Source organism: Amblyraja radiata, chromosome 46 (assembly GCF_010909765.2).
Source record: "Amblyraja radiata isolate CabotCenter1 chromosome 46, sAmbRad1.1.pri, whole genome shotgun sequence".
Taxonomy (NCBI): domain Eukaryota; kingdom Metazoa; phylum Chordata; class Chondrichthyes; order Rajiformes; family Rajidae; genus Amblyraja; species Amblyraja radiata.
Genome location: NC_046001.1, coordinates 2,790,073 through 2,815,054, shown reverse-complemented (window position 1 = coordinate 2,815,054; position 24,982 = coordinate 2,790,073). Strand labels below are relative to the sequence as shown.

The window sequence follows — 24,982 nt, the reverse complement described above, 5'->3', positions numbered from 1 at the left end:
TGTTTCACCTGTAACAGAATTGGAAGTTATCAACACTAACCTTCAAACCACAAGTAGATTTATGGATACATTATCTCCCATGTCTTTCTGACCTCTGATGCGAGCTGCTTTTTAAAGGTCTTCTCATTATTCTGCATATTTTAAATGCTGTTCAATTTTCATGATTTTCCTTATTCATTCAATTTCCATAAACAAAGAGGCACTAGTCCCTTGGTCAGGTATTTTGTTTAACCTGCTGGGTACGTCGAGCTTCATCCTACTATGACCCATAGTTTCCTAAATCTTGTTGGCCTCGATCACGAAAATGATTGTCAAAATGATGGGAGAGATTTGTCGTCTATGATATCAGTCAACCAAAACATGCTTTTGTGTTGATCAGCTAGAGCAGGCTGGTGCTGATTTTGAGGTCGGCATTGGATGCTTCTAATTGCAACAATCATAGCAACTATTCAAGTTTCATTTTCTTGTGCGACACGTGAACAAAGCCTGCTTCAATGTAGCGACATTGCCTACTGTGGGAGCAATTTTTTTTTCCCTTTTGAGAGTAATCGCCTTCAATTTTCCACAAGAGAATAAACCCTCCTATGGAGTGTACACCCTGCTCTCTGTACATCCGAGGGATGCTCATGGGATTAAATAAGAATGGTGGCTCGCATAGACTTGTAGCTCAGAATGCCAAATGTTTTTGTCTCTTTTATGAAGTCCTTGAAAGTGCTCATTGTCCAATTGGTTTTGTGGTCAATCCTAGGTGCTTCTTTGCAGCTCCCAAATAAGCTTGGGAATTTGAAAGACCAAACCTGTGGTGGTGGTAAAACAACAAATGCGTGAATACACAAAAGCCCAGTAAATATCTGGAGAGAGAACAGATTGATTGATTTCAACATGCAGGTGGAGCCTTTCTTCAAGACTCAGCTGAATTCTTACTTCAAATGAATTGGAAAGGGAAAGGTTGAATGCGGTCAATTAAAAAGCAAAATACCCCGCTGATTCGAGAAATCTGAAATGGCAACTCTGCTGGAATGGTCAGCAGCTCGGGCAGCTTCTGTAGGCAGGGAAACCGAACCAATATTTCAGGTCAATGTTGCACAAAGACTGGAAGATATTACAGATTGCCTTAATGAGTAAAGAAAGCCATTTAGAACGGAGACGAGGAAACACTTTTTCTCACAGAGAGTGCTGAGTCTGTGGAATTCTCTGCCTCAGAGGGCGGTGGAGGCAGGTTCTCTTGATGCTTTCAAGAGAGAGCTAGATAGGGCTCTTAAAAAAAAATAGCGGAGTCAGGGGATATGGGGAGAAGGCAGGAACGGGGTACTGATTGGGGATGATCAGCCATGATCACATTGAATGGCGGTGCTGGCTCGAAGGTCGAGGCCGCGCACGCGTGATGCGCGCTCTGGGCCGCCATGAAATTGTGTCCCCTGCATGTTTTGACAGTGATTTCTGTGCCTGCCCAGCACATAGCTTGTTTGGCAAAGCAGTTTCAAAACAAAGTATTTTTGAAGTGTTGTTACTCGGAAGTGTGGGAGCCAATTTGGTCACAGCAAACCCTCACATAAAGCAATTTAATAATGACCAAATCATTAGTTTTAATAATGTTGATTGGATGATAAACTCTGGCCTGTGCACTGCTCCATTTATAATGGTGCTGTATGTTCGCTTGCATTATCTTTGCTTCACCCAAAAAAAAAAGATCTCTCCAGCAGTAAAGCTTTGTTCATAATATTGCACTGGAGTAGCATGGCGTGGAATTTGAACCCTCAACCTCAAGACCAAGGGTCAAGAGTGTGCTGACCCACTGAGGACAGGCTGTGATAGGAAGGAGCAGAGGAAGGATTAGACGACAAATAGAATCTCCGTGCACGATGGTGATAAAAACCAAGTGCCTTTTAAAATAAAATCCACAGACAATATGGGTGATTAAGGTAAAAAATAAACGGGAAAGAAATTGTAGGTAAATCTTTCTGGAAGAAGGTTACGGGGTGTAAAAAACCCCCAAAAACATGTTACTCCTCATGTGCGACTACCTCGTGTAACAGCCCACTCCTTTGATAGACACTTTGACAAAATGCTGGAGTAACTCAGCGGGACAGGCAGTATCTCTGGAGAAAAGGAATAGATGACGCTTTGGGTCAAGACCCTTCTTCCGACTGAGAGTCAGGGGAGTGGGCAGCCACAGGTAGGAAAAGGTACAGAACAATCACAGCTGGCACTGATGTCTCAAAGGTGGAGTCTGCAATGGTCCATTGTAAGCTGTGGAAGAGGTGGCATTGACGGGATACAAACAGTGAAACTAGCAGTTGTTTAAGAAGGAACTGCAGATGCTGGAAAATCGAAGGTAGACAAAAGTGCTGGAGAAACTCAGCGGGTGCTATTCCGAGTTCGAATCGGGGCAAACTCGGGAGAGCTCATGGAATGAACTCGTACCGTGGGACAGGGCCATTAAGAAGAGACGTGAGCTGAAACATCACCCATTTCTTTTCATCAGAGATGCTGCCTAACCCACTAATTCTGCTTTCCTATTTATCCATTCTAACATGATCTTTTGTTCCTTGTCCCACTTCCACTCTTCGTTCTTGCAGTTGTCCTATTGACGTTTAATCTGTCCATCATTTTAACCATAGCATAATTCTCCCCTTTTGTTCTCTTCTCCTCATCCCATTTCCCACTAAGATTTGTTTCCCCGTAAGGTAAAATGTAAAAAAAAAAAATCTCTTCGCAGGTGCTTTATGCCTCTTAAATATTTCCATCTTTTTTTTAACCATTTCAGTATCTGTAATGTTTTATAATATAAACTTTCATTTGAATTGGTATAAAGTGCCTCGATTTAATGTCACATCTAAAAGGTAATGCCTCCCACAATGTAACACTTCGCCAAGATTATGGAACCCATAACCATCTGATTTGGGTGAGAGTGCTGCCACTTAGCCAAGCTGGCGCCATAAAACCTATGCTGGCTATAGAACTTAATGAGCTGCAAATTGTTTTTACATAGAGCACCAGTTTATGTCTCACTCGTTAATCTTTCAGAGCGAAGGTCGTTGTATCGCAGCGGCCCCATCTACACAAACCTGAGGCAAAAATGAATGAACTGGCCCCTCCAATTTTAATAGCATGTGCACATGGAGTCTGTAGTTTAATGGACTGCGTTGTCTTTTCAAGAAGTCCAGCTGAGTTTATTAACCATTATAATGTATTGTTCCTTGTATCTTTCAACAGGTGAAGTTCTGAAACCTAATTAGTTTATATATTCTGTTTTGCACATAAATGTTATTTTATCCACATTACTCCTCACCGCGACTTCTGAAAGTGAACTTGTCGTAATTTTTAAACCCTAATGCCAAACAAATTATCGCCGTGTTACTTTATCCAGACACCTCGTAGACCACAAATCATCACATTTGATTGATTTGTCAAGGACGGAAATAATGTAAAAAGTGAATCGTGAACCTTCAGTCATTATGCTTTGGTACATTTAGAAGTTTCCCTTTTGGTTTTGGCTTTTAGCCCAAAAAACCCTGGTGTTTAATTCTGCTTTTGTTGACTACATACATTCTTGATGGGTTTTCCTGTATTTGTCCCATCCTTTATTTTAAGAATAGTAAAGACATTTAGGGCCTGTATGTGCTTCCTCCAAATTTTTGTGGTTATTAAAAATTGATTATGTTGTTGAGAGCACCAAACGTTCAACACAAGCCAAGAAAACTCTGTCAGGCTTTCAATTTATGTCTTTCGGTACATTAACAAATGAACTGCATAATCTGTTGCAGTGTGATGCAGCTCTGATGCTTTGACAGGGCGTGCAACCTTTTAATAACCCCTAAGGTCACCAGCAACTGCAGGGAAATCCACTCTGTGTTGAGAGACTACTTAAGGATGCCATGTGCAAGGCCCAGTAGCCCATAATCATGTTGCAACACGTTGAAAGTAGTTTTGTAACTTCAGTCCCAAAGTGTAATCTGTCTACAACTAACTGCTCATATTCTACTCCTCTAATCCCTGCCCTATTTCCTTTGATTTTTCTGGATCTATTTTAATTGCATTCACTGACAACTTTGGCACTCTGAGAATTATATTTTCCAAGCATTGGCCATAAGTTGGTAAGTGATCTATCAAACGACTTTAACATTTATTGGGTTACCTTGCAAGTGAGGAGAGGTACTTTGCCGTGCATGGGGAAATGTCTGGCAGGCCAAGTATAACAAAGAGTTTTAGGAATGGTTATCAATGTTTTTCAAAGGCATTTAAGGAATTGTGGCAATTTTGAGGTTTATTTTGGCAAAACGTGCATGAAGATGGTGCATCACTTCAACGTTTTGGTAGCTGCCTTATCTGGTACGACTTGCCATTACTGTGATGGCAAGAGCCTGGATATATGCCTCCCGTCATCATCAAATGCCATGGTTTTTACAAATTCAAAAGCCCAACATACATAAATGCTTCCTCTCTCCAATTCCAGGCTGTCCCCAGAAAATGAACTGGTTTTTACAGGCATCCATAAGTTGATTTTGCCTTGTCCGAAAGCGCACAAAAATAGCTCCATAGTAACCAGAATGCCACAGTATAGTAATGAATGGCATCAAAAGCACTTAAGATTGATAAGAAAGAACAATTACTAAAATTGGAGAGAGGAGACTTGTTCTGCCATTCATAAGAATTAGTATTTATGTATGTTGAACTTTTGAATTTAATAACAGTATGGCAGTCTGTTCATCAGTAGGAGTGTTCGTTCATTCGGATTCGGATTCAATTTATTGTCATTGCACTTTTCAGTGCAACGAAATGGTTTAGCCTGCAGTCGTAACATAGAATAAATAACAAACACTCAACACAGTTTAAAGTCCCAAAGTCATTGTCTCTTCCCTCCTTGCTCTCCCTCTGCGCTGAGGCAATCCAAGCCTCCGATGTTGTGACCCCGCCGGGTGATGGTAAGTAAGTCCCGCGGCTGAATCCGTGCTCCGCGAACGGGCCGGTTCAAACTCCGTGGCCCGGGGCGGTCGAAGCCATGTCGAAGTTCATGTCAGGCATTCAACCAAAAGCAAGAGTTATGGGCATGTCCCACTGAGGCGACTTTTTAAGGCGAGTGCAGGAGACCCTGCGCTCGCCACATGGTCGCCACATGTGCGCTGGTGGTCTCTGGTGAGTCTCCTTCATGTTCGTGAGGAGTTCCCGCATTCTGGGAACTAGTCGCGGCCTCAGTAGGTTGCCGCAAATTTTTCGACATGTTGAAAACTTTTCTGCGACCAAGAATTGGTGGCCATGGAGATAATGGATAATCCTGTAGTCGTAGGTGCCGTTGTAGTGGGGTCGGCGTGTAATTGGAGGAGGTCGTAGGTCGTTTTAGTTAATCGCCTTTGCTGACTGGTCATTGGGGGAAGAAAACGTAAGCAGGAGTTTTCAGAACCAAGGATAACCGACCGGTAATGTTAAATGTCTGCCAAACTTCACAGCTGTGTATCTCTGGCTTATTAAAAGTTGTCTGGCTTCTTAAAAGTTGTCACCACTCCTTCTCCCCCTCTCAACCCCTCTTTTAAAGGACTTACCTTACACTGTGCTAGCCGTCTTAATTACAGCACCAACCTTCCTGTTCATTGCGGTGTGTGTCTGTATCACCTTGGCTTTGTACTGTGGGAATTTTTCAGACAGCTCCCTCCCGCTTGCCCTGGCCTTTGCTGTGTGTGTGTCCGTCCGTGCGTGTGTCCATCCGTCCGTTCCAGTTCCCGATTTCGCCTAAGTGGGACAGGCCCATTAAGAGTGTTTTATTGTCATCTGTCCTGAAAGGGACCAATGAAATTCTGAAAGCCCTGTCCCACTGTACGAGTTCATTCCAAGAGTTCTCCCCGAGTTTGCCCTGATTCGAACTCGGAGATTTACGGTAATGGCCACTCGTCGGTACTCGGGACTCTCGTGGACATTTTTCAACATGTTGAAAAATCTTCACGAGTCTTCCCGTGCTTACCTGCCGTTAGCGAGTCTTCCCGAGTACCTTCCGATAGTGTTACGAGCCGCTAAGAGACGCTCCCGAGCTCCGACGTACCCGCTACGTTCATTCTCCGTGCTTACATGAGTTTGATTATTTTTTTAACTCGGGGGAACTCTTGGAATGAACTCGTACCGTGGGACAGGGCTTTGACTTGCAACAACACAACAGAAATGTAAACATGTGTAGCAAGGAATGCTGGAGTAACTCAGCGAGTCAGACAGCATCTCTGGAAAAAAGGAATAGGTAACATTTCTGGTTGAGACCCTTCTTGTAAACATAGTACTCTGTAAACACCATAATAAATCTGTGACAATTTTTCTGTTCCCAATTGATAGCTTTGATGCTAATTGGTTTCTTCAGTTTATATTTGATTGCATCCGCATACAGGTTTCTCAACAATAGTAAGGTATGCGGATTCAATAGCAAATCTGAAAATGATAACATGCCTGTTTTGAGCTGTAGTGTGCTGCAACCATCCTGAAGGCATTAAATTGTTCGGGTCAGCACCAAATTTGAACTTATATTTGGAATGCTTTGCTCTGTTTTTCGTTCTCAAGGACACTCTTCTAGTCTTTAAAGGAGCGTCTTCTTTTGAATGAGGCAAATTATGTCAACATTTGAGTTGTGCAATGAGTGACATTTGGCTCTTCTGACAGTTCTTGTGGTCTTAACAAAAAGTGTTTTGCCAAATACATTTTCTACTTATGAAACACCTTTTACTTCATTGCCGGTGCTGCACAAGGAGAAACCCTGGCATCCTTCCGACACCCACATAGTGGATTATAAAACATTCAGCAGTTATATTAATGAATATACTCTGAACTGTTCTTAAAATGGTGGCATGTCAGTGTTTGTACTAAAGTGTAAAACATCCAAAGCTATGATCAGTTTATCTATTTATGATACATGGTTGCAACCATGTACTAAGAACAAGGTTTATTATTTGCATTGATGCATTGTTCACCAATGAAGGAATACGTTTGGTTTATTTTATGCTTTAAAAGCAAAATGCTCTTGCTGTTCCATCATTAACTCTGAAATGCCTGGTTATGGACAAAGTGTAGATTACTGTGTTAAATGTTTTTAAACTAATCCACATCTACCCAGAAACTATGATCACTTTTTAACGATTTTCCAATAGTTCAGAATGTTTCTGGATTTTTAGTTTAGTTCAGAGATACAGCGCGGAAACGGGCTCTTCGGCCCAGCGGGTCCGCGCCGACCAGCGATCCCCGCACATTAACACTATCCTACAGCCACTAGGGACAATTTTTACATTTACCAAGCCAATTAACCTACAAACCTGTACGTCTTTGGAGTGTGGGAGGGAACCGAAGATCTCCGAGAAAACCCACGCAGGTCACGGGGAGAACGTACAAACTCCGTACAGACAGCACCCGTAGTCAGGATCGAACCCGGGTCTCCGGCGCTGTAAGATAGCAGCTCTACCGCTGCGCCACCGTGACCGCCCTTTTGCATTTTGGAATTTGCCTCTCCTCTTCAAGGAAGTTTACCATTGTTTGCTTTCAATTTTGAGGTCAAGAGAATTGCTGAATTTGAGTCTGACATGCACCATTCATGTTGCAGGGAGCACATCCTCTGCTGAGTTCAGAGAGCATGGACTCATGAGCGTTGTATAGAACAGAGAGAGCAGTGAGTCATAAAGTTATATAACACAGACGCATGTTCTACGGCCCAACACATCCACACAGACCAAGTGCCTTCATGAATTATTCCCATGTGTCCACATATTCCTCTAAACCTTGCTCTATCCACAAATCTGTCCAAATTTAAAAAAAAAAAAAAAGTTGTAATTGTTCCACATACCCCTCCCTCCCTATTGTGCGGATAAACTTTCCCCCTGGGGCCCCCTTTAAATCTTTCCCATTTCCCTTAAAGCTATATGCCATCTGGTTTTAGACTCTTCCATCCTGGTAAAAAGACTATGACCATGCACCCTATTTAAGCCTCTCGTGATTTTCATGAACCTCTAAGTCCACCCCTCAGTCTCTGTTGCCCCAAGGAAAACAGTCCCACTCTGTCCATTCGGATGTATGTGAATACTTGGCCACTAAACTTAATACTTACTTAAACATTTTCGTGAGTAAATTAAGTTTGATGGGAAGCCTTTTACCAAATGTTGTCCAGAACAATCTATCAACAGTAAAAATTGACTTTTAAGGTCCTTTCACCCGTGTCACAGTTGTACCTGTCAGTAACTGTTTCTGGGGTTGTTGGGTATATTTGTTACACAGGTGTAAATGTGTAGCAGTGGAAAGACTAGCAGTAAATGGCCAAGTCCATCACTGATCTTCACCCAATTCAGTATGAAAGCAGCCCTCAATCGGGTTGTGAACACTGGTTGCATTCTTTGTGATTTAATTATTTGACGTCGCATATTTAGCAAACCCATCTGATCTAGTCAAATGACCTTTAGTTTCATCTCCAGCATTTTTGACTCGTGAACAATTAGGTTAGCAGAAAATAGGTAGAAAATGTTTAAATTATTCAAATAGTATTTCGTTGCTTGTGACAATGTCCAGTTGATTAATTTTCAATTCTTGGCGATTCCAAGACAATTCTTGTCCTCCAAGAATCAAGGCAAGAGTCAAGAGTGTTTTATTGTCATATGTCCCGGACGGGACAATGAAATTCTTACTTGCTGCAGCACAACAGAAAGAGTGAATATGTAAACATTGTATTTAACGGGGGGAAAAAAAAGAAAAAGTTCAATAAATAACAAATATAGTGCAAATAACAAATAATAATATAGTCTTTTGCAGTTCAGAGCTCATAGCTTATTCGTTGTGTTTAATAGCCTGATGACTGTGGGGAAGAAGCTGTTCCTGAACCTGGACGTTACAGTCTTTAGGCTCCTGTACCTTCTTCCTGATGGCAGTGGTGAGATAAGTGTGTGGCCAGGATGGTGTGGGTCCTTGATGATTTTGGAGGCCCTTTTGAGGCAGCGACTACGATAGATCCCTTCAACGATGGGGAGGTCAAAGCCGGTGATGGACTGGGCAGTGGTCACAACTTTTTGTAGTCTTTTTTGCTCCTGGACGTTCAAGTTGCCGAACCAGGTCAAGATGCAACCAGTCAGAATGCTCTCTACCGTGCACCTGTAGAAGTTTAGGAGAATCCTCTTCGACATGCCGAATCTCCGTAATCTTCTCAGGAAGTAGAGTCGCTGATGTGCCTTCTTTACAATTGCATGGGTGTGCTAAGTCCAGGAAAGATCTTCTGATATATGCACGCCCAGGAATTTGAGGTTATTGACCCTCTCCACCATCGTCCTGTTGATATAAACAGGATTGTGGGTCCTCATCCTTCCCCAACTCAACTCCACAATCAGTTCCTTGGTCTTACTGATGTTGAGAGCCAGGTTGTTGTGCTGGCACCATTTGGTCAGTCGGTCGATCTCACCTCTATACTCTGACTCGTCCCCATCTGTGATTTCTCCAACCACAGTGGTGTCATCGGCGAACTTGATAGTGAGGAAAGCAGGGGGCTGAGCACGCAGCCTTGAGGTGCTCCCGTACTAATTATTACTGAGGATGAAGTGGTTCTTCCAATTCGAACAGACTGTGGTCTGTGGATGAGGAAGTCGAAGATCCAATTACAGAGGGATGCGCAGAAGCCCAGTTCCGTGAGCTTGGTAACCAGCTTGGAAGGGATGATGGTATTAAACCCCGAGCTGTAGTCTATAAACAACAGCCTGACGTACCTTTTTACTATTTGTAAATATCAGCTACTATCCTTGTATCACTTTGGTGGAAGCAGGCTCAAATCTGTATCTTGCATACAACATCGAAGTATAGCTGCGTAGGAAGGAACTGCAGATGCTGGTTTAAACCGGATAGACACAAAAAGCTGGAACAGGGCAGGCAGCTCGTGGATTTTACGTGGCACATTTCAAAGAAAGGTTGAAAGTCATTTGGGTATCCAAGCAAATATTCGTTGCTCAGTTGAAGCCAGAGTGTTTTGGGGATCTTGCCGAGCATAAAGTTGGTGCGACCACTGCAACAAGGTCCGGAACACATTCCGATACAATTCCTTGTCTCTGAAAAGCTTTGGTATATTTCTAAGAATCATGATCAGATGCAGTAATTACCCTTGATCATGTGTGCTACTTGTTAACATTCCTAAGTCTGCCATATGCAGCAGTTGTCGTTCGTTCACTAAATGCCGTCTAGATTTGGCTCCAATGTGCAGCAAGGTCTATGGCAGATCAGTCCGACAGTTGGTGCAGCTTCTATGCAGGGGGCTAACGACCTTAATGTTGTGTTGGTTTAGATATATCCTTGTGCTGCATTGGAATGCACATTAGAAAGGAAGGTAGGGCTGTCTCCATTCTTGGAATGCTAGGCATTATATCTATATGGGCCCCAGTAGGAATACTGTTTTGAGTGTTCAGGGCAAGTGGTTAGATTATGTGTAGGACTGTTGCAAATTCTTTCATGTCAGACTGGTGCAAAATGCAGGTGTTGATTTCGCAATAAGTCTGTCTACCAGATACAGATTCTCCCCTGAATAATGACAGTGACATTATCACATTTTCATGTGTGATTTGGGATGTGCTTTCTGTAACCCCCCCCCCCCCCCCTCCAATATGTATCCTTTACATGGTTCAGGAGATTTTGAAGATTTCCATTCGTGCTCCAGTTCGGTAGCTCGGCACCGTGGCCTGAGGGATGGCGCAGCGGTAGAATTGCTGCCTTACAGCACCAGAGACCCGGGTTTGATCCTGCCTGTAAGGAGTTTGTAAGTTCTCCCTGTGACCACGTGGGTTTTCTCCAGGGTGCTCCAATTTCCTCCCACACTCCAAAGACGTACAGGTTTGTAGGTTAAGTGGCTTTGGTAAAAAATTGTAAATTGTCCCTAGTGTGTAGGACAGTGTTTATGTGTGTGGATCGCTGGTCGACGCGGACCTGGTGAGCCGAAGGACCTATTTCCGCGCTGTATCTCTAAATTCTAAAGTCCAAAGTTCAGTTTTAGATTAGATTAGATTAGATTATACCTTTAATAATCCTTTTCAGGAAATTACAGTGCCACGACAGCTTCAAGACAAACATAACACCACACATTTCCTCAAATGGCTTCCATACTTAACAAGTTAAAATACGTTAAAATACAAGTTAAAATACAATTAATTTAAAAAAAGTGCAATTATTTATGCGCATTATAAAGTCTTATAGCAGCTGGTAAACAGGACTTCCTATATCTCTCCGTTTTGCACATTGGTGCAATCAGCCTCTGACTGAAGATGCTGCTCTTGATCACCTTCAGGGCATGGAGTGGGTGAGTGGGGTTTGTCATTATAGAACCTAGTTTATTTAAAGTTCTGGCCTCTGCCACCTGCTGGACCGTTCGTTGCTCAGCCCCGACCAACTTTTAGTGTTCCTAAGTGCCGGTATATGGAATAGAAGCAGTGTGAAGCAGGATATTTTGAGTCATAATGAGATAATGTTTCATAAATAGTTCAAAATGATGAAATTTACTAAAACAAAATAGAATAAGAAATGATGAGAGATATGTGAACAGATATCTACATAATTAATTGCACATTTTTTTAAGGCCTCTTTGTCATTCTAGCTCTTGCCTATATATGGGGGTTGTTTTTTTTGCAGCAAGACACTCAAGCTTTAATTGAGATCGTGGAATCAGTGTAATAGGTTGGCAAACTAGACTTGCTAATAATAGCACTCTGCACTATAACTGAGCAGGGTTGGGAATTGAAAATAATTTGTATGTGAGTAGATTTGCCAGGAATTATGTGTTGCTGTTTGAGCCATTCCAAATCGCCTCCATCGCAGACCATTATATTTATGGCTCAACTAAGATTATTAGTGGGCTTTTTCTTTTTGGCAAGGTTTTTGTGCCCTCGTTAAATGCTTGGACCCTCCCTGGCACTCTTCTCTTGAGAGCGCTGTCAGATCACTTCCTTTTGGGCTCCTGTTTAGTATTGTTTTTAGTTGTTAGATGCTCAAGTATCCCAAGGTGACTCACTGTCACCATGGCACTCTTTATTACCCCTACCTTTCCCTCTGAATAAACACACAACCTCCATTTTAATCCCCCATTGCATAATTTCTGTAATTTTTCTCTTTTTTTTCAATCGCCAGTATCCTAAAATGGCAATATTTTTAAAATGTGTGTGTTTTTTTAAAATGCAAAGGCCATTAGTATCATGTAAAGAAATCTTTGAGAACAAGAATTCTGTTGACAGCTGTGTGTAGGTGGTTGCAGCTCACTCCTATGAATCATCGCTGCTGAATCTCATTTTAAGAAATTGTGTAGCACTTGTTTCTTCTTGTAGCTAATATATGGTACTTGCTAAAACAAAACATGAGAATGAATACTGCTTTCACTCCTGGAACAGAATTGTGAGGCTGCATGATGTACTTGAAGTCCAGTGTTAGTTGCTGAATCCTGCTCTCCAATTATCTGAGAAGATGGGTCATAATTGAGGCCACAGCTCCACAGCGATTGAATGGTAATCTGTTATTTGTTATATTGGATTGGATAATTTTTTTTGCTCTTAGACCTTATGGAACCCCACTGGCACTAGACTTTCTAATTGCAAAAGCACAAGACCTGTTTTTGAATCCAATTCCTTGAGCTTTTCCTTTTCTGACCAGTCTGTGGTGCAGGACTTTGTCAAAAAGCCTTGCTAAAGTCCATGCAGACCATATAATGCACTTTATCAACAATCTTCACCTCATCAACAAATTCAATCGTTAGTCAGACATGACCTTTCCTTAATAAATCCATGTTAGATTATCCTTAATTGATCTTTACCTCTCTAGTTTCATGTTGTCCCTCAGAATTGATTTTTAATTTTTTCCCACCACTAAATTTAAACCAACTCACCTGTAATTAGTCTTCTTTCCACTGTTATTTTAGACAATAGTACAATGTCAGCGTTTCTCTGGCATCACTCCTGAAGTGAAGAAAGATTGAAAATGAGAGCATGAGCTGCCTCCATTTCTTCCTTGCTACTTTTAGCAGTCCATGATATATTTCATGTGTCGGAAGGAAGATGCTCTTTGAAACCAAAGAGAGACACAAAATGCTGGAGTAACCTAGTGGGTTCTGTACTTTTCTACACATTCTGTGGCATCTGGTGTCCGCTTCCCTTTTAATGTCTTATTTTTTTAATGCCCTGTGTTGTCCTGGCGCATTGAGATTCGGCAGTTTCTCTCTCTCTCCCCCCCCCCCCCCCCCCCCCCCCCCCCCCCCCCCAATCACCAACATTTTCTTACCTACAATCCCATGAATCTCAGTACTGATTTACCTTTGTCACTGTTTCCAGTCTGCTTTCGCTAAATACCTTCGGCCTGGTAAAATTGGCCTTCCACCAAGTTAGAATCTTGACACCTAATTTATTTTCGTCCTTCCACCTACCTCGCTTCATTCCCTAAACTTAATACAGAATTGCTACCTCTTTCGTGTGCCAACCTCCACTGTTACATTTTGTTGGGTTTGCTGCCTTACTCTGAAGGCAATATAGGAAATTTGTGTCCCCAATATTATTTTTAACATGTCAGAAATTTACCTCAGATTTGTTCTATCTCCCTTTGATTTTTGAAGTTTAAAGTGCACTCCCAGAAAAGCAACTGCCCTTTTTGTGTTTTTATTTAATTCAACCCACACTGCTTCATTTAAAAAAAATCTTTCTAATATCTCATCTCTTCACAGCTGTGATTATTTCTGTAAGCAATATTGCTAAACCTATCACTTAACCCTGAAGCCATTAACATTAAACTGCCATTCAAGTCGTGTTTCAGGAACAGCTAAAACATTGTACTTCCATTTGTCCATTCTGTGCTGTAAGCTTGGTTGCCCTACTCACTATACTTGTATTTAGTTCTATATATCATTAAGCACAGCAAAACTCTTGATTTGTCTCGTTTCCAATCTTGTTTTTTCTCTCAGGATAGTCAGCATGGGAGATCGTGCCTCATGAATCTGAGTTTTTTTTTTAATGATGTGACCAAAGAGATTGATGAGGGCAGAGCTGTGGACGTTGTGTATATGGGTTTCAGCAAGGCATTCAACAACAAGGTTCCACATGGTAGGCTGCTTTAGAAGGTTAAAGCGCATGGGATCCAAGCAGAGATAGCTGGTTGGATAGAAAGTTAGCTTTATTGAAGGAAGTAGAGGGTGATGGTGGAAGGTTGCTTTTCATACTTGAGGCTTGTGACTAGTGGAGTGCCTCAGGGTTTGGTGCTGGGTGCATTGTTGTTTGTCATCTACATCAATGATTTGGATAAGAACGTACATGGCATGATTAGCAAGTTTGCAAATGAGACAAAAGTGGGTGTTATTGTAGATAGTAAAGATGGTTGTCAAAAAATGCAGCAGGATCTTGATCAGTTGGCAGGTGGGTTGAGGAATGGTTAATGGAATATTAATGCAGAGAAATTGAGTTGTTGGATTTTGGGAAGTCCAAAATGGGTATGACCTACACAATGAATGGTAGGCCTGTGGGGGATGTTATCGAGCAGAGGGATCTTGGAGTGCAAGTACATAGTTCCTTGAAAGTGGCATTGCAGGTAGATAAGGTGGTCAAAAAGGCATTTGGCACATTGACTTTCATCAGTCAGAGTATTAAGTATAGAAGTTGGGAGATCATGTGGCAGTTGTATAAGATGTTGGTGAGACCGCATTTAGAGTATTGGGTTCATTTTTGGGCACCATGTTATAGGAAAGATGTTGTCAAGCTGGAAAGGGTGCAGAGAAGATTTGCCAGGATGTTGCCAGGACTAGAGGGCGTAAACATTAGGTAGTGGTTGAGCAGCCTGGAATCTGTTCCTTGGAGTGATCTTATGGAGGTGTGCAAAATCGTGAGAGGAATAGATCGGGTAAACACACATAGGTGAAGGAATGGGTGACGTTTCGGGTCGAGACCCTTCTTCAGATCCGGAACGTCACCCGTTCCTTCTCTCCTGAGATGCTGCCTATCTCGCTGAGTTACTCCAGAATTTTGTGTCTATCTTCGGTGTAAACCAGCATCTGCAGTTCCTTTCGTAGGCATTTGCTCTATTGTAACTTGTTTAACAGAGTTTGAGGCTACTTAACTTCTGATAAAAGTACTGAGATTTGAGTGTTGTCACTATTTTGGAGTGATTTCGTGTAAATAGTGCAAACGGCAAATGGTGCCATAGACCAAATAGCATAACTAAGTGTTATGTTGATCTTGACTAAATCGGTTCATTAGAATTGAGCCTTACATCAGTTCACAACTTGAATAATTCATGTTAAGTATTTAGTTGTTTTGCTTCATCGTTGCTCATTGAGGTCTACTTTGAGTTCTGACAGAACGAGTTCATTGCAGCCATTGAATGAATGTAGTTTAAGATTGGTGCTGCCCACGCTCAGAGCTTTCTCCAAGGAAAAGAGAGATGCCTCTTTATGCTCATGGCTCTATTAATAATTGACAATATTGAACTACCCAACCTTGAAGGACCATGATTTTTTTTCCTTAATTTTTTTTAATGCTTTTCCTGATGCTCAAAGCAGGTGCAGAAATGTTAATTTAAAGAGGACTTGCCAAGGAGTGTATTGCATGGCTTTGTTGATATTCATTTCTACTGAGATATCACCACAGCTTGACCTTTTACTGGTCACGTTTTTGAGAGTTTGAAATGCAATTGTTTTAGTAAATGGTGGAGCCCCTCCTTAGTTTAATAGAGGTGGTGCAATAGAAATCCGGTACTGTTTTGATGGCAATCTTGCCAACAGAAAGTTATGCCCCTGTCCCACTTAGGAAACCTGAACGGCAACCTCTGGAGACTTTGCGCCCCACCCAAGGTTTCCATGCGGTTCCCGGAGGTTGGAGGTGGTTGCCGGAGGTTGCAGGTAGTGGAAGCAGGTAGGAAGACTGACAAAAACCTCTGGGAACTGCACGGAAACCTTGGGTGGGGCGCAAAGTCTCCAGAGGTTTCCGTTCAGGTTTCCTAAGTGGGACGGGCATAATGCCCCTGTCCCACTTAGGAAACCTGAACGGAAACCTCTGGAGACTTTGCGCCCCACCCAAGGTTTCCGAGCGGTTCCCGGAGGTTGCAGGGGGTTGCCGGAGGTTACAGGTAGTGGAAGCAGGTAGGGAGACTGACAAAAACCTCCGGGAACCGCATGGAAACCGCACGGAAACCTTGGGTGGGGCGCAAAGTCCCTAGAGGTTTCCGTTCAGGTTTCCTAAGTGGGACGGGCATTAGCAATCTTAGTCTTGTTAATGTGGGAGAGGAGAGGGCAGTTGGTTTCTCCCTTGGCATGGAGAAAGACACCACTGTGAGTGCATCTATTCGCTTCATCTACATCTTGTGGTAGCAAGTCCCGATTCTTGTTGCTCCATTATCAATGATTAGCAATGTGCTCAATTGGAAATGCTATAACAGAATAGGCGCTACCTGTACGAACGAGCAACTGAAAAACACCTTGCCAACATTTTGCCTTGAGTTTGCTAAATCCCCAAATCTGACGTTTCAATTGATCTTTGTGTTATGTTTGCTAATTTTGTGCATTTTTGTTTAAGAAAAGATGTTGAGAATTGTGTTTGATTTTCTTCCCTACCTATTTTGAGGATGGGCGGGATGTAGCACATGAGCATGCTCGAGTGCAGACTGATTCATGGATGTGACATGGAAGGAATTCCCCAAGCTCGTTTTCCCTTCCCTTTTTTCATGCTCCAAACTGCCCCAGACTGGTGTGACTTACTCTCAAGAAAATGCTATTTTCATCGCTTTTGAGTGTTGCAACGGATTGTTATTAGAAAGAAATCTTAACGGGAAGCAGTTTGCTTTCCACAAATGGAAAAGTCTGTCCACAGCAGCTGCGGTGTCAATTTGAATGAAACATTTTTTCTTTTTTCTTTTTGCAAGTGCACAGAGAAAGCTCTGCATTGATTTTGTTTTCAGCAAATCATCTTGTCTGGGCTAAAATAAGCACAGGGGAGGAATAGCAGTGTGCTCTGACGCTCCTACAAAAAAGGACGTGGTGGAGCTGTATCTGTGAAGTGTTCAAATTTGGCTCGGCTCCCAATGACCTCTCATTCAGCAGCTGGAGGAAGTCTGATGCTGAGCTCCTTGTAAGAACAATTGGCTTGTCGCAGCAATGGGGGCTTTCTCGGAGACGAGGATTTAGTCATTTGGTGAATTGGATGCATGGTATGTTATAATGCAATTGATTCTAGCAAGCAAGTCTCCCTGTGTAAACAGAATGCCCTCCCCGGTATAAAACAACAAATGTTGCTGTGGTAAGTTGATTTTACATTGTTTGGAAGCTGTTCTAGTTTTTTTGGTAAGTGCTGCTGGCACATTGGCATGTACTTGAAATTTCAGATGCTTTTTTAAAGTCTGCATTAAACATAGTTGGTATTTTGATTTTGTCTTTTTGAAGACTGGAATGAGTCTTCTAAAACCACTGGACTAAATCTTTGTCAAATTCTGTCACTCAGTAGAGATTTTGATTTTCATAATGAATGTTGGCTGGTTGAATACGGACAAAATGAGATGGATTGCAATGCTGTGGTGAGCGGATGCTGAGGTTTTGCCCCTTGCTGTATTGCTTAAAGTCTTGATATTTCAGGATTGTCTTTTCCCCATCACTTCTCTCTTCTTTCTTTCCCCATTTACTCCTCCACAGGTTTTTAGACACGGGCTCTGTCTGGGCCATTGATCTGTCAGTCACGCAGGCAATCTGTTACTGAAAGTATTAGTTTTTATGAAATGGCCAATATGAGTAAATAAGTGATCAAGTGCAGTCAAAGAGGCCACATTTCCATCGTTCCTTCTGGATTAGAATGTGTTTATGAAATTAGCAAAGCGAAAATGTGCTTGTTAAATGCCATTAAAGCCTTGTTAAAAGGCAGAAGGATTTTAGCGTAATTGCATCGAGGGGAAAATAACTCCTAATTTAGAAAAGATTTATTTAATGGAAAGGAGAATGGAATGCAATGGCTTTTTTTTTAGTTCTCTAAGTGCTTTAAAGAAACAATGAGCAATAAATAAATATAAAATACAGTACATAGCATGAAATATATTGACTATCTTTCGATATACATCTATTTTCGGGTCAAGTAAGTCAACTGTTCTGTGTCTCGCATCTACATTGATAAGTGGTCAGCATCCGTCAGATTATGATGGAGACCCGATAAAAGGCCAAGAAATGTAATTGCAAAGGAAGGTATAATTTGTTATCCGATCAATCCCCATTCAAAGTAATTCGAATTTCCTACTTCTGTTTATGGGAAGGTGAACTGTTCTTTGCTGTAGGCTGACCACTATCTTTCCAAAGAGGTGGTCCTTCATTGAGAGAGTCAACTTTGCATTTTCATTAACACCTTTTGCTGTATCTGGAGTCACTTATTTTTCCCATTTAAAACTTTATGATGGATTTTTGGTACGCTGAATTTTAAAGATCGGTTAACTAGAATATTTTTTTAAAACGTGGCAAAAATGTTGTGTTGGCTGTGGTTATTTGTAAGAAACTCTGCTTTGCATGTTAGGACCTGGATATTGCACATTATTTTGGTTGCACTGTGACATTCTTCTATCGCATCACTAGAAATATCCTTGAATGCATGTCCCTTTTAAAAACACCAAATACTCAGTGTGACTGTAGGTGCAGAGTGTTATACGCCAAGGCTGTATTTGAAAGTTTTGTCTGTGTTTCTTCATCATAAATGAATGGCACCTGGTAGGAGAGGTGGCATTAATATACTGAGATGCAGTATGTCGAATTCTCAGATGCTTAAGTCGTCCAAATGTTGGTTCAGTTTGGTCAACTTTCATGTCATTGTGCATCTATTGGCATCCTAGTTTTTTGTGTGTTTGTTTTGTGAGTCTGAATGGAGTTGATCACTTTGTGCTAAATGCTACCATTAAGATTTGGAGTTACTAAGCAATTGCAGCATGTAGCTCTGCTTTTTATGATGTGGAGTGTCTTTTCCTTTCTACACCCCCCCCCCCCCCCCCCCCCCCCCCCCCCCCCCCCCCCCCAATTGCTCCTGTATCCTGGTGACTCCAGTAGCTCCTTGTTGATAGAATGTCAATTGTCGGAAGCACTGAGTCTTCGGGACAATTGAGATCTTATGCATACTTGTTGAATTATTATGTATGGCATTCCACACTAGATTATAAAATCTATCTTGATCATGCTTTGTTTAGCAATTTGGGGGGGGGGTTAAATGACCTGCATTTATATAGTACCTTTCAGAGGATCCCAAGTGTTTTACAGTTAATAAGTTTCAAAGTGTCTCGGTTGGCAGTGCACAAAATACAGCAGCTAATTTGTGCGCAATAAATATAATCTCGCAAACAACAGTGCGATTTTGATCAGATCATCTGTTAAGTGAGGGATGATTATTGGTCAGGATGCCATGGAATGCAAGGACGATTGAAACCAGCATTATTACATTACGTTGCATTGGTTTCAGCTAAGCTTTTTTTATTCGCTTTGTCCGAGCTATCTGCAGTAAAGTCACATTCAGCTGCCGTTTTGATTAGGTGGTTGTTAAAGCTAATGGAAAAATCCAGTTAATCCTTGAGATACAAAAAAAAAAAAAAAAAAAATTCCGTTCAATATGAATGCAATTCTGAATGATGTGAATGAGAGGGAGAGGAAGGATATTCGTAAGTAGGTCACAGCAGGGCAAGGCAAATCAATGAGCAAAATGAATGGAAGAATTATTTAATTATGTGAAATGCAGATCCCAATGAACAAGGGTGGATAATCTTTGTAGGGCACACTTCAAGCTGAAGCGGCGAGGTACATTGCTAAGTGTTGTCCTTAGCAGTCCCGTGGCTAACTGTATATTTTGCTCCTTCACCAGTCCTTTTTGTTGTTGCAGAATGTGTTCTGACACACGCCAAGCTATCAATTGTCTCTGTTTTCGAATGTATTTTCTTAAGTAACTCGTGGCGATGGTGGCGTTTGATTCCCTCTGACCTTATAAATTATCACTGATGGAAAATCCCACAAATGGTTAATTTGACTGCCGACAGTGTTGCTATGAAGATCTGAGCCTGATTGGACCATGACAAGGCCAATGAACAGGAAGCTACCTAGCAGAGGGTTGCAGTGAAACCCCTGTCTAAATCTATTGTTATTTTTAGAAAGTGATGTCGTATTATTTTCAGGGAAGCACCTCCTAACCGCTAGTTCTTGCATCTTTGCAATTTTAATATTCCTCGCAATCAGCCACTGCCCCGCGAGTTTACGGCAACATTTCTGGGCAATAATTGCAGATGTATGACTGCAATTTGAAGTTTATTCACCAAATGTTATGAATGGCGGCATATTTTTCAATGGAATATTCCTGAATTGAATATTTAGCTCCACGGAAAGTGAGCTTTTGCACTGATTGTGTGTTGGGGGAAGGGGGTGGGGAAGAGAGAGGAGAATGTCTTCATTTTTTTTTTTAAACGAGTAAAATGCTTAAATATTCAAAGTGCCGGGTCAGATTCTCAATTGGCTTTTTGTTGTTAAAGTCATCACTGTTTTCTGGAGGTGGGGCTTTGTTATGAAGGCAGCTTTGAAACCGCCTTGTCGACTCCCTCATTGTCCAAGCATCGCACATAAAGAGCCTTTCTCCCACAAGCTGAAGCATCCCACGCTGCCCTCAGGGGCTGCTGCTGATTCATTCATTTACTTGCCTGCATTTTTTTTTCTCTCCGCCAGAAATCTTAATGAGCGGAAGAGCCTAGGCCGAATGAAGGGGGGTGCAAACTGGATAACCAGGGAAAGAGCGGGAGGGGGAAGGGAGCAGAACAGGCCGTCAAAGACTCATCTATGCCGAGCTGCGTACCACATTTTTGTTTTTTCTCTCGAAAGATCCAAATCCTACCCACACTACCACCTCTAATAAAAGCTGCAAATAGATTGTTTTAGCAGAGCTGATAAGTGCAGCCTTGACACATTGAGTCATGCTGCACCATGTGCATATATTTGTATGTGTGTCATACATGCAAACTTGTATAATAAAAATATCTGTCATGCTGTCCTGGATACATGCAATCATAGATCCTTTAATGGCCCTCCACATTCCTATCTCACTTTATCATGGTGTGCCAATAACTCCTATGATCTTTTAATTTCAACATTTCAGTTTGCTGAATGTTCCATTTCTTAATTTAATTCCATTAAAAAAATATATATATTTTTCCCCCTTTTTTTAAATTAACTTAAATCACAAATATAACAAATTGATCAAGCTCGACCGAAGCATTTTTTGAACTGAAGTGCAAGTGTGGGTCTGACTTTTTGCGACACACACATTCAGTCTGAAGAAGGGTTTCGGCCCGAAACGTTGCCTATTTCCTTCGCTCCATAGATGCTGCTGCACCCGCTGAGTTTCTCCAGCTTATTTGTGTACCTTCATCTTTCTAGAACCATGGTGCTTCTGCAATATGTAAGTGGACTATAGTGAGGGATTTTAAGATGTCTTAAAATCGCATTTTAGTAATGTGTTCGGCCCGATCCTATCACACTGTGTTTTCACTCGAGTATGTTTTTAATCTAAAACTGATTTTTTTTGTGTTGCTGAGGCAATCGAGTTTCGTTAAATGGTTAACTCCTTTCTAAATGAGCTGTCGATGTTGTTATTTTTGTGGGGTGCTGGGGATGTGCCACTATTCTTGATCGTGAATTTCAGCAGACAGGACTGTGGTTTATATTGCTAATTATCGCTTTCTGTATTTGGCTCTGACAGTCTTAATTGCAGCTGCTGAAAGATTGCACAAGATTCTTATTCAGCCATAAAAGGACTTGGAAATGCTGTGCTCACATGTAAAGCTCATGCTTTCTGCAATGGTTTTCCCCATGTGACCCATTTTCTGCTTCCTCGACCCTGTTCCAACAAATTTACAGACATATGACTTCCCTTCTTCATTCTTATTTTAGGCGATATTTTTGATACTTCTTTCCTGGATACTCTCCATCACCTCTACAATTTTGCTGTTATTGCACATTCAAAGAAAAGTACTGTTATTCCCGAAGATAGAAACAAAATGCTGGAGTAACAGGCAGCATCTCTGGAGAGAAGGAATTGGTGATGTTTCGGGTTGAGGCCCTTCTTCAGACCTTGCGAACATAGTCCATTTCCAATATCTTTGAACTTGTTTCTGGCTAATGTTTGTCTTTGCAAAAAACTCTGTATCTGAAGGCTTGAGAATGATTTCTCTGGATTTGCCATTGTCACAACAAATCTGCTCCATCCAGGTTCAGGAACAGCTTCTTCCCCACAGCCATCAGGCTATTCAACACACCAACAAACAGACTCTGAACTGTAACAGCCCATTGCACTTTATCTGCTTATTTATGTGTATATTGAACTGAACTGTTCAGTATTTTTGCTTCCAATATTCTGTTGTGCTGCAGCAAGCAAGAATTTCATTGTCCTATCTGGGACACATGACAATAAACTCTCTTGACTTGAAAAGCATCTGCAGCCTCTCTTCCCACTGCTGCACCATTGCCCCTCTATCCTTGGCCCCCTTCCTAGTTTTCATCTCTATGCTGTCCCTTGGTGATAGCATTCAAAAGAACAATGTTGAGTTTTGCATCAACAGTGAAAGCATCAGGATGTACCTCCCATCTCTGCTTTATCAAGCCCATGGTCAGCAAACCCATTTCTTCAATAAAATATTTGTAAGGCAGAAAATATTGTCCCAGGTTATTTTCTATAAACTTTATTCTGGCCACTTTCCTCCATTTCTCCCCCCTGGTTATTACTTTGGCTGAAGCAGAATTTCACGGAAAAGCCATTGTGGTCATGCATGCAATGGAGTATATACACACCAAAATTACAGTGCCATGTGCATCACACAAAGGTATCAAGGAATGAAGTGCTCTCAATATTCTGCTTGCACTTCAATGGTAAACCATTCACTCGAATATATGAGCCAAAGTTGATGTTTTGCCTCTTCATTCTCTATTTCTACAAGGACTATTATTATATTGCAGCTTTGGTGATGAAACAATTGTAGTATTGGTCATAATTCTGGAGCAGAATTGTGTTCAATCTGAAGTGCATATCTTTAAACTGCCACCTGCATGTTGATCTTGTTCACTGGAGTACTTGATAAAGCTCTCATCGCCAGCCGACAGGAACAATTGAGAAGGTACAGTGGTGGTTTACTAAGATGTTACCAAGTCGAAAGAATTATAGCATTAGGAGAGTGACTCCTAAGTCCTGCAGACTTTAACATCAAGGAGCTCGCAGTCTCAGGTAGAGACCGTAGATGTCGGGAGCTCCAACGCCGCTGAAGGTTCGACCAGCCCCAACCCGGGTTCCGATCGCTCGGCATGGGGGAGCTGAGATTCTCACGGCCCCCCCCCCCCCCCGGATGCAGGAGCTTGATTGCCCCGACGCGGAGGGCCCAAACACCGCAGGCTACGGGAGTCGAGATCGTCCCGTCAACGGAACACTCGAGGCCCCCGACCGCAGGAGGACAAAGAAGGGAAGAGATTGAACTTATTTTCCGCTTTCCATCACAGTGAGGAATGTGGAGGAATCACTGTGGTGGATGTTTATGTTAAAATGTATTTTGTGTGTTCTGTTGCTTTTTATTGGTATGACTATGGCAAATGAAATTCCTCGTATGTTGCAAAACATGCTTGGCTAATAAAGTATTATTATGGTTGTGCTCGGGTTGTTCTCCTTTTTTTTGTTGAGGGGAGAGGTGAAGTGTGGGGGAGGGGAACGAGATTGAGTATAGATTATCTTCAGAGTCTTGGTAGGCCTAGACCCGGTGAGCAAGAATTACCCATCTCTGTTAGTGGACTAAAACTAGGTGGGATATGTTTAAATTAACTGGTAGAAGTATTGGAGAGCAGTTGGACTATGTGGAATTCATTGCCGCAGATGGCTGTGGAGGCCAAGTCAATGGATATTTTGACAGTGGAGATAGATAGATTCTTAATTAGTATGGGCGTCAGAGGTTATGGGGAGAAGGCAGGAGAATGGGGTTGAGAGGGAAAGATAGATCAACCATGATTGAATGGAAGAGTAGACTTGATGGGCTGAATGGCCTAATTCTGCTCCAATAACTTAAACAAATAATTTCAAAAATGCATTATTCCTAATGAGTTGTAGGGACCTGGAACTCTCTGCCTAAAATGGTGATGAAAGTAGAATACTTCATCACATTTTAAAAGTACCTGTCTGATCACTTAAAAGAGTCATAACCTGCAGGGCAGTGAACTGAGCCGAGAAGTCGGGTTAACCCAATGTCCGTTTTTGGTGAGTTTTGGCCACAAGGCCCAATGGCTATCTCTTTTGCTGTAAATGTCTATGTTATGAATGGTGGAATACTGACAAACTTGCACCATGTGCCAAAAAGTTAATGAGTTTATGATCTGTTTGTTTTCTGGCACAAATCTAATCTATTCCAGTCTAGTAAATTCTTGCAGATATTATATTTAAGCGTACACTGCGGACATGGCATTTTCTCAGAAACCATTGCTACATAGGCCCCGGAGCAATCAGTCATTACATTGTTGGGGTGAATGGGTTTTGATGCTGCCATAGGTAGGACAGTAGAACATTATGAAGAAAAGCTTCCTCTGATTAATTAATTGGGCTATTACGGAAACGTCAAATTACTGCAATGGGAAATGACCTAGAATTAAATCAAAACTGAAAATGAATGAAACACAAAAATACACTGAATAGGAACTGGGTAACACTGCAGTCTGTTGCACTCTATTCAAATGTTGTGATGGGTTAAGACATCGTGGTGTGTGCTTGATCGACTGATGCAACTTAAACAAGGAAGAGGAATCTTGCAAACAACTATTATAGTTAGTTGAGAAGATAGTAAATGGAGGTAGATTCTACGTGATGACTGTTTAGTTACTGTTCTGACATTCAATTAGGCCAAAGCTTGCAATAATTGTCTTGTCTAGCAATTGTGACCATAGATTATCGGGTAGAACAGTCGGGGTATTTCCTGGTTTTCCGATGTAGTGCTGTACTGTGTTCTTGCAGAAAAGGGGGGTATT

The 24,982-nt window shown here is 41.8% G+C and overlaps 1 protein-coding gene across 7 annotated transcripts in view; it reads left to right on the top strand.

The window, feature by feature from the left end:
* Positions 1–24,982, top strand: part of r3hdm2 (R3H domain containing 2) — a 166,121-nt gene that overhangs the window by 22,090 nt on the left and 119,049 nt on the right. The window contains exon 1 of one of the 7 annotated variants that reach the window (XM_033015715.1): positions 16,733–17,234. The exons of 1 other annotated variant lie outside the window; for it this stretch is intronic. The gene's annotated coding sequence lies outside the window, so the exon portion shown is untranslated. Of the gene's footprint in view, positions 1–16,732; positions 17,235–24,982 lie in introns of those variants that run through there. 5 more of the 7 variants (XM_033015713.1, XM_033015714.1, XM_033015717.1 and 2 more) reach the window with 5 other exon arrangements.